This window comes from Euphorbia lathyris, chromosome 10 (genome assembly GCF_963576675.1).
Source record: "Euphorbia lathyris chromosome 10, ddEupLath1.1, whole genome shotgun sequence".
Taxonomy (NCBI): Eukaryota; Viridiplantae; Streptophyta; class Magnoliopsida; order Malpighiales; family Euphorbiaceae; genus Euphorbia; species Euphorbia lathyris.
In genome coordinates, this window is record NC_088919.1 from 20,978,841 (window position 1) to 20,988,905 (window position 10,065).

Sequence of the window (10,065 nt, forward strand, 5' to 3'; positions counted from 1 at the left end):
TGAGTGAACTACAGAACGCTGGCTTAGTCAACTGGTGACTAAGTCAGTTTCTTTGCTTTAAGTTAGGAAATAACACTTAGAGTCTATTCCTGAACTTCAGCTTTTCAACGCACACAACTCAGCGAGACTCTTAACTAAGTCAGTTTTTAAGCAAGCAATAAACTAAAGGAGTTTAAAGGATAGAAAGATGTTACTCAGCAGATTTATCCAGGTTCGGCATCTACGCCTACGTCCTGTCCCCAGAACACTTCCGGGATTTTTGAATCCTCTACTGAGCTCTTTAAAGGTAGAGCACAAACCCTTTACAAATCAGAAGCTGAGTATAACAAGAGTACCTTCCTCTATACCTCTACTCACTTCTATTCTACTCGCTGAGTACTATAACCGAGTACTCAGCCTCTCCTTTCTATTCTTCTAGAAATGATAATTGATTTGTCCTAAACAACAATTGCTAAGACATTTTAGATGATTCTAAGATCACTCTAGACTTTTACACAAAAAGATATGAATTTGGTGTAAGGTTGCTTTGCTTTTTCTCACAGAACTTTGAGTAATAATCTGGTCAGCGTAATGGCTTGATCAATTTTTGTTCTGTGTGGAATGAAGAATCTGAGGGCTCTATTTATAGAGACATCTGAGACATCGGTCATTTCGAAATTCGAAATAACCGTTGGAGGGAAACGGCTTCCTGTCGTTGTCACTCAGTCTTTGCTCAGTCCTCTCAGCCAATCAGATTCACGCATCTTCTGTCTTCGGTCAGTGCTGAGCAGCTTTTAGTCAGTCCGGCAGAATGTCTCTCCATTTGTGGTAATGTCAACTAGACAGCTTTCTGTGTCTTCTGAACTTTACCCAAAGTAGAAATACTTTGTCTGGAAGTTGTTCTTACTCAGCGGCTGTCTTGTACTCTTTGTCGAGACAACTCAGCAGCTTCGTTCCGAAGTTGTCTACGTGGATCTTCTGGATCCTTCCTTGCTGAGCTGCGTTTCTTTATACAACGGCAGCGTTTTGATTACGCGGGCCGAGTGGTCTTGGCCTATTTGACTTTGGGCTTTGACTTCCTTAATGGGCTTGGGCCTTTTAATTCCTTTGTCTTATAAGCATTTATACTCAACATTGAACAAACACATTAGTCCAAATAAATCAAAGCATTTAAACTCAGTGTGTTTATAGAATATTTAATTGTACTTAAATAGTTTTGTCAAATCAAAATCTTGTGGAAAGGTGTTTCAACAGTGCTTGCTTGAGGCCATACAGAGCCTTTTTGAGTTTATAAACGTGGTTTGGGAATTTAGGATCCTCAAACCCTGGAGGCTGATTAACATAAACTTTCTCGTTTATAACTCCATTAAGGAATGCACTCTTAACATCCATTTGAAATAGTTTAAAGTTCATATAACTTGCATAAGCACATAAAATCCTAATAGCCTCTAGCCTTGCCACTGGGGCAAAGGTTTCACCATAGCCTATACCTTCTTGCTGACTGTAGCCCTGAGCTACAAGTCTTGCCTTGTTCCAGACTACGTTTCCTTATTCATCCAGCTTGTTGCGGAAGACCCATCTTGTTCTAATGGTCTTCTGACTCCTTGGATGTGGCACTAACTCCCATACACCATTTCTTCTGAATTGATCAAGTTCTTCTTGCATTGCACTCATCCATAATTAATTTGAGTTTCACTTTTACCTTTGGTCAGCCCTTGAGGTAGTGACTCAGCGGCTGTTTCTTGGACAGTGGGTGCTGAATATGGACCATCCTCAGTCAGCTGGTTGTCTTTTCCTGCAGGGTTAGTTTCATCGAACTCAACATGTACCGACTCTTCTAAAACCTGAGTTCGTTTATTCACTACAAGAAAATATCTATTTGCTGACGAAAAATTCCGTCAGTAAACCTTAAAATTCCGTGAAATCGCTTTACTGACGGAATGCTGACGGAATGAAAACCGTCAAATATACATGCGTGGGTAAATAGTATTGACGGAATGTTGATGGATAAGCATGCTGACGGAATGTTGACGGATAATATCCGTCAAAATATTTTAACGTTTTTATTGACGTTTAAACCGTCAACATTTGTTGACGTCGTGTTTTGACGGAATTTATTCCCTCAACATTTTCCTCCGTCAGAATATAGAATCTGACGAAATTTTCCGTCAGGAGTTATTTATTTAAAATATCTTTTTATGATGTTAAAAAAATAAAAACATAATAAATGAATAAATATAATTTGGATTGAAGGGAGCTAAACATATGATAACTACTCACCCTTGCAAGATCTATTAAACATAATCACAAAACACCAACACTATGTAGAATGAACAAAAATAATCCTAAGAGCTAATCATACACTATGCACAAAGGAATATAATGTGATTCTATTGCTGTAGTTTTCATGTACAAGCAAGAGTATCCCCTGCACCATGCATAAAGAATAATGTTGCATATGTTAATCAGATTGAAGTGCACGCAGGCAGTCAGTTTTTCAATGGGTGGGTGCAGCAACAACCTAACAAAATTGTGTAAAACAGAAAAATGATCTGAAAAGGAGGAGAGGTACGAAAACTTTGTATTTCCTCAATTCTCACGGACCCTACATGATTTGCTTACTTCCGTCGCAGCTTTACGAGTCTCCAGTGAAATCATGTTTAGTGTCAAGTCAAGTGAAATGCCTAGGAAAGAAGGATGAATTAGTTTACTAAACCAAATACCAAAATAGTAAGTGATATCAATTTAGGACAATGTCCTTTTAATATTTCGAAGAGTAATGGAGAACAAAGTAGGCCATAATCCTTGATTGCAAATTTTTATGTTCCAGCCCTTTCTTGCTTAAAAAATAAGCTCAAACCAGAAGTATACCTACAGACTAGGCATAATCCTTCACCACCTAACCAATGGAGAACAAAGTAGAGTAAATTAATCCTACATATCATTATCAGCACAAATAAATTTGAAAGGTATCGTTACAAATTTAAAAGGTAAACAATTTCCTAAAAACATTTTATTGTGAATATTAAAGAAAGAATCAATTTTTAGTAAACTGACCGGCTAGCTAAACTTACTTGCATAAGCCCCCCACTAAAAGTACAAGAGCATCCTTTCCAAGCCTCATCGCGCCAGTCTGAGACATCAATATCGAGATTAACATTAGCCACATCATATAATTATGGAGGGTCGCTAAGACTATTGAATGCCATAAAATTTTGAATTTCTAAATTGTGTTGCTTGCAAATTAAAAATGTTAGGATTTTAGTTTCATGGAATTATATAAAACTGAACCATCAAGCTGAATTATCAACAAGCTCATCTATTGTACCAAATATCCATCTGAATATGCATGACCAATAGTTTGTAAGTAACTTGGATCCGCACGCTAATTTTTCACTAAGGGTGCATCACGTCTCACACTAAAAATATCAATGACACAAGTAAATGACAGATAATAACCTAACTTGGAAAATGATGATGCAACAAACATTTCAAATCAGATATATCAACTATAGTACTGAATCAACAAACAACAAAAAAATGAGGCCAAAGGATAAGATACCTGCTTGCTTTTGCATCTCTTGCATTGTCAACAAGCTCAGCTATGACACCGAAAATCCAACCTTTACATTCATCACCAGAAACCTGCATCACAAAGTTATACAGTTAGGAAAACATAAAATATAATCTTTGTACACACATCGAGCACAATTTTCACTCTTCCCTGTCCTCATACACACTGAATAACTATTCCACGGCATGCTCATTTCTTACTCACCATATACATCTAAACTTAAACATTTGCACTTTTTTAGCAGCAATTAATTTGAACACAGAAGAAATGAAAATGAAAATCAACATAAAAAATAAATGTAATGAAACAATGTTGTGAGAAAGAATAATTAGTAACCCAAATGAGGCATTTATGTTCTCCATCAAACTATCATATCATCATGTTTTCTCAAGTAGAACCAAATGCCTAGAATACTTAAATAGAAAATTCAATTCTCAATTGCATACAAATGATAACAGGGACCTAATCAAATCAATTTTCTCACAAAACGTGAAGCAAATAACTTAATTAAAAAAATCAACTTAGGGAAACGTAATGAAAACCAAAACACAACGAAGGAGAACCCGAGAAAAGAGAAACTGAAACAATAAAGATAGAAAATCGATGAACAGAGAAATCGAGGAGAAGATCCTCACAGCCAGGGGAAGACTCCACCATTGAAATCCTCACCGAGGAAAGAACTCTCGCTGCCTTCGCTTTAGATCGTACCTGTTGAAACTTGTTATAGCCATTGCCGCCTGAAGTGCGGCGCCGCCGTTGAGGAAGGGCTGCCACGAAAAATGTTTAGGTTTTTTTTAGTTCAAAAGAAGTCTCTCGAAGATGAGAAAATAAATGGGTTAGTTTGAACCCTAGTGCTGAAAATATACTTATATACCCCCAACCAAAATTAATCTCAACCATTTGATTCATTAAAGATATACGGACCGGATCAGTCAGGGGATCCATGGATCTTTGCCGTGCATCCTCACACAAGGCCAGCATCAGGTATATCTAATATTATTAAAATAATCTAAACATCTATACATGTAATTTAAATTTATACCCGCTAAGTTTAAATTTAAAAAAAAAAAGTGATATAAGACTACTAAATAATGAATTAATATTATATATAATATAGTATCAATGCATAATATATAGTAGTCATTTAATTAATTATTTTATAATTTTTGTTTTGAAAGCTATTATTTTATAATTTTGAAATGCCTTATATAAGATTATTAATAATTAAGAAAGGAAAAATATAATAAGCGGATAGAAATTTTAATTGTTCTAAACACATGATTTAAATTATAAGCATAATGTTCTTAATAATTTACAAGATAAATAATACAATATGTTATCAATATATTTGGGTAGAAAATTAAATTATTAGGATGGAATAAATATTAAATTTAATTATAATGAATGTAAATTATAATACTAATAATATTTATATGATTTAATTTTTTTTGAAAAATTATATGATTTAAATGTTTTTACGGAATTCCGTCAGTAGATCCGTCAGACAATATTGACGGAATATAGTCCGTAAAGTTTTCCATTGATACGTCTGACGGAATATAATTTCGTTAGAATATAACGTCAGAATAATGGCGGGAATGTTCCCGCCTTAATATTCTGACGGAATGTTTTTTCCGTCAACAAAATCGCAGAAGTACTGACGGATTGCAATTTGACGAATTTCCGTCAAAATTTTCTGACGGAATCAGTTTAGTCAGAAAATTCCGTCAGCAATCATGCATTTTCTAGTAGTGATTGAAAACTCTGTATGTTTTGCTGTTTGTTGAGTAGCCCAAAAAGATAGCTTCGTCAGCTTTTGAATCAAACTTAGCAAGGTTGTCCTTAGTATTTAGAATAAAACATTTCCAGCCAAAGGCACGAAAGTATCCAATATTGGGCTTTCGTCCTTTCCAAAGTTCGTAAGGGGTTTTCTTTAATATAGGTCTAACTAGAGCCCTATTAAAAATGTAGCACGCTGTGTTAACAGCTTCTCCCCAAAAGTACTTTGAAAGCCTATTCTCACTCAGCATTGTCCTGACTATTTCAACCAAGGTTCTGTTCTTCCTTTCAACTACCCCATTCTGTTGAGGAGTTCTAGGAGCAGAAAAGTTGTGGTCAATGTCGCTGGCTTCACAGAATTCAACAAACTGTTGGTTTTTGAAGTCTCCACCATTATCACTTCGGATGTGAGCTAAGTTTAGGTCTTTATCATTTTCAAGTTTTCTTACTAAAGTTGAAAACGTCTCAAAGGTTTCATCTTTGCTACTCAGCAAGATGACCCAAGTGTACCGAGAAAAGTCATCTACAATGACCAAGGTAAATCTCCTACCACCCAAGCTCAGCGGCTGGACTGGTCCGAAGAGATCCAGGTGTAGTAACTCTAATGGACGCTGGGTTGAGACAACATTTTTACTATGAAAAGATTTTCTAGTTTGTTTTCCATGCTGACAAGCATTGCATAATTGATCTTTTTCAAATTTTAGTTCTGGCAAACCCTCGACCAATTGCTTTCTTGCTAATTTGGCCAGGAGGTCCATGCTCACATGACCAAGTCTCCTATGCCATAGTCAGGAATTTTCTTCCTTTGACACTAAGCACACAGTTTTTGAAAACTTCTTTTCTAGACTCAGCATAAAGACATTATCAATATGAAGGGCAGTTAAAATTAACTCATTCGTTTTTCCCTCTAGTATTTTACATCAAGTGTTATCAAATATAACTTTTCTCTCATTGTCACATAGCTGAGCTACGCTGAGTAAGTTATATTTGAGTCCGCTGACTAGGGAGACTGACTCAATAATAGGATTATCACCAATGGTTCCTGACCCTACTATCTTACCCTTTTTGTTGTCTCCAAAACTTACGCTTCCACCTTGTTTATGTACAAGTGTAATGAATTGATTTTCATCACCAGTCATATGCCTCGAGCATGCACTGTCAATATACCACATTTTTTACTTCTTAGCACACCTCAGGCTTACCTGCAATATAGCTAGTTATTTTTAGGTACCCAATTCTTTTTGGGTCCTTGTTTGTTAGGTTCAACAGGTAAAGCATCATATTTCATTTTATGACGGCATACTTGGCCAGTGTGTCCAGTCTTTCCACAAAAGTCACAACTGACCTTCCGTTTAGGAAATTTTACTGACTGGTCAGCACCCCAATACTGAGCATGCCAGCACACCTTTATGGTGTGTCCTTTCTTCCCACAGAAGTCACACTGGACATTTCACTGGGGATTCCATCTCTGCTGACTAGTACGTCGGTACTGAGTATTCAGAGGAATATTTCTTTTATTCGGAACCTTAAGTTGGTTTTGAATAGATGTGATGCCCTTTCTTAGTTTCTTGGAATCCAACTGGACCTCAGAGACAAACTTGTGCACAGTTTCTACGTTGCTATGCAAAGTTGAGTTGTCTTGAAGGAGATATCGAAGGTCACTCAGCTTGACCTCTTCGATCTTATCACATCGCCTGTTGAGTGCTTTAACCTTCTTGTTAGTCTTTTTCACAAGGGTATAAAGGTCACTCAGGGCATTAATCATTTCATTTCTGAGCAAAGACAGTGATATTACCTCAGTTGAGTGTGCCTCATCGTCAGATGCAATGGATGGGTCAGCGTGCTCAGAAGTACATGGCTCAGCAAGCTCATCCGCCATGAAACAGATCTTTGCTGTCTCAGTGGCATCAGCTCCTGATGATGATGATGACTCATCGATATCACTCCAGGTTGCCACCATAGCCTTCTTGACGTTCTTCTTGTCCTTCCTTAAGTTAGGACAGCTTGACTTGATATGGCCAGTTTGATGACATTCAAAGCATGTGATGGGCTTTGAGCTGTCCTTTTTGTACTTGCTGTCGCTGGACTCAGCTTTGTACTTATCAAACTTCTTATAAGGCTTCTTAGAATACTTATCATTCTTTCTGAACAATCTCTTCATCTTTCTGGTGAACATTGCCATCTTTTCATCGTTTGTTGAGCTCCCATCAGTGGAGTCAGCTTTCATGACAAGAGACTTTTGCTTCTTGTCTTCAGACTTTTCCTTCACCTCAAAATTCTTCATTGAGATCTCATGGTTCAGCAGTGAGCCAATGAGTTCATCATACTTGTAGGTGGTTAAGTCCTGAGCTTCCTCAACAGCAGTCTTCTTAGCTTGCCAGCTTTTGGGAAGACTTCTTAGAATTTTCTTGACTTGCTCTTCCTTAGTGAAGATCTTGCCAAGTCTCTTGAGCTCAATGATGATGTTGGTGAACTGTTAAGCCCAAAATATACCTAAAATATCATTAACATTTACATCATTTTTATTACGAATTTGTGTTATTTATATCTGTTTAGATTGCTTTTACTTTCGAATATCTTTCTTTCTTGCAAGGTACTTGAATATTTGGTAAAATCCAAATAGGAACGAAAAAGGATCTAAAACAGAAGAAAAACCCTACAAAAGGAGTCAAAGACGACGTAAATCGAAAGCGCCAAGTCGAGGACACGAACGAAAGCAAGAAGTAAGAAAACCTGCCGGGCCGCGACAGTGGATCCCAGACCCGCGGCCGCGACACGCGTGGTATAACCTTTTCTCCCCTTCGTCCGTCGCTCAGCTCAGTGCTACGTCATTCACGGCCGCGGATTACTATCCTCGGTAAGTGCAGAAATTCACCAAGAGCATTTAACACATGCTGAAAATCCAAGAAACGCGTTCGTTCAAGTGGATAAAGACGTCCTTTCACAACGGACACGACTCTTAACCAACGGATACATCACTTCAAACACAACCCTTCAACATCTATAAATAAAGAGTTGATGTTGAGAAAAAGTGTAATGAAATGTTATAATATAGATATAGAAATCAGAGCGTAGAACTTATGTCGAAGTTCTAAGTAAAAACATTTCGAGAGTTAGAAATTAGATTCTGTACAAAACAAGATGAGGTACACATATTGTTTATAGTTTAATTACAACTCAGTAGCGTTTAGACATTGTTCCAGTTTTAGTTTGCATCATGGTAGTGGCCGACCGAATCCCTATTACGAAGTTACAGCGAGAAGATTGAGTAAAGTGTCCGCCCCCGAGCCTGACAACCTCCTAGGAAACCCAAGGAAGCGGAACCGATCAAGCCCTTCACTTGCACGCCCTCGAAGAACTCGATGCTCCTTATTCTCTATAAACTTGTATCAATTTATATTTCATCTAATAAAGTCCGTTCTATTCGACTAATCGTTATGCAGCACTTATGGTAACCAATCCAATATAAGTGAGGCTGGTGTTTTCATTAATATGCACTTGAATTCAAAATCATTACAAGAAAACTTTGTTGAACACTTAGGCAAATTATCATCTCGAAAGAGTTTTAATTTGAGTAAGGGCAACTATCCCGAAAAGGGTTTTGTCGCGTTCAAAGCCAATTAATTAGAGTTTCCGTCATTTATTTCATCATCATAATCGATACAAAGTTTAAGTTGTTTTCTTTGCTTAATGCAAATGAACAAATTCATTCATTTTTCTAATAAGTTCTAAATGTTCCTGTTTTGTAAAATTCATCCTTAAAATCAGATGATCTTTCTAACAATCGATTTATTCTAAATACATAATCTTATTCCAGCATTTTTCAAATACTCAAAGTTCACAAATTCAATCAAATAAATTTCCTAAATTCAATTAATCTAATTTTCACTTTTCATTTTCATTTAATAATAAATCCAACAGGTTCGAAATTAATAATTCAAAAATAAGTTTTTCGTTAAAAAACGTATCTCTGTGGGATCGATATTTTTATTACTACAAGCGAAACCGTGCACTTGCGGAAATCGCTCAACAAGTTTTTGGCGCCGTTGCCGGTGATACGCCAAAATTTTTGACAAATTTTTATTTTTTTTGTATTTTATTTTCGAATATAGGTTTATACATTATTTTTATACAATTTTTATATTTTATTTATTTTTCAGTTTATATAACACATTTTGTTTTGAAGGTAGTTTGGCTCGTGTAACAATTTCAAGTTCATGCGCAGTTCGCGAAATTCGGGCACGCCACCAGATCCTTTTGATCCAGAAATTGAAAGAACACTTAAGAAAAACAAGAAAAACAACAAAAACAAAGACAAAACACCCTTAAAAACCAAAGTAGTCCAGCCAGAAATCATGGCCGATCCACCGACACTTATGGATTATGCTAGGCCAGGAATGGCCGGTGTAACTAATAGTGTAGTTAGACCACGTATAAACGCAAATCAATTTGAAATTAAGCCTGCTTTGCTTAATATGTTGCAAAACAACGTAACGTTTTACGGATTGCCTAACGAAAACCCTAATGCACATTTGACAAATTTCTTAGAAATTTGTGACACTTTTAAAATTACTGATGTAACAGCCGAAGCAATCAAACTTCGCCTCTTTCCTTTCACTTTGAAGGATAAGGCAAAAATTTGGTTAACTTCTATGCCTGCTGTAACATTTGAAACTTGGGACCAATTAGCCCAATCATTTTTACAAAAATATTTTCCCTTAGCAAAAACCGCA

At 36.5% G+C, this 10,065-nt stretch overlaps 1 long non-coding RNA gene across 2 annotated transcripts; it reads right to left on the minus strand.

Annotated features, from left to right (window-relative positions):
- Nucleotides 1-1,315: 1,315 nt before the first annotated feature.
- Nucleotides 1,316-4,376, minus strand: LOC136209248 (uncharacterized). Of its 2 annotated transcripts, XR_010677432.1 has the most exons (5): nt 4,189-4,376; nt 3,542-3,624; nt 3,054-3,112; nt 2,851-2,878; nt 1,316-2,663 (listed from the first exon to the last, which is right to left on the minus strand). It is a non-coding gene; the product is annotated as an uncharacterized lncRNA (long non-coding RNA). The 2 variants fall into 2 exon arrangements; XR_010677433.1 differs by lacking the exon at nt 1,316-2,663 and having other exon boundaries at nt 2,668-2,878; nt 3,037-3,112.
- Nucleotides 4,377-10,065: the final 5,689 nt, after the last annotated feature.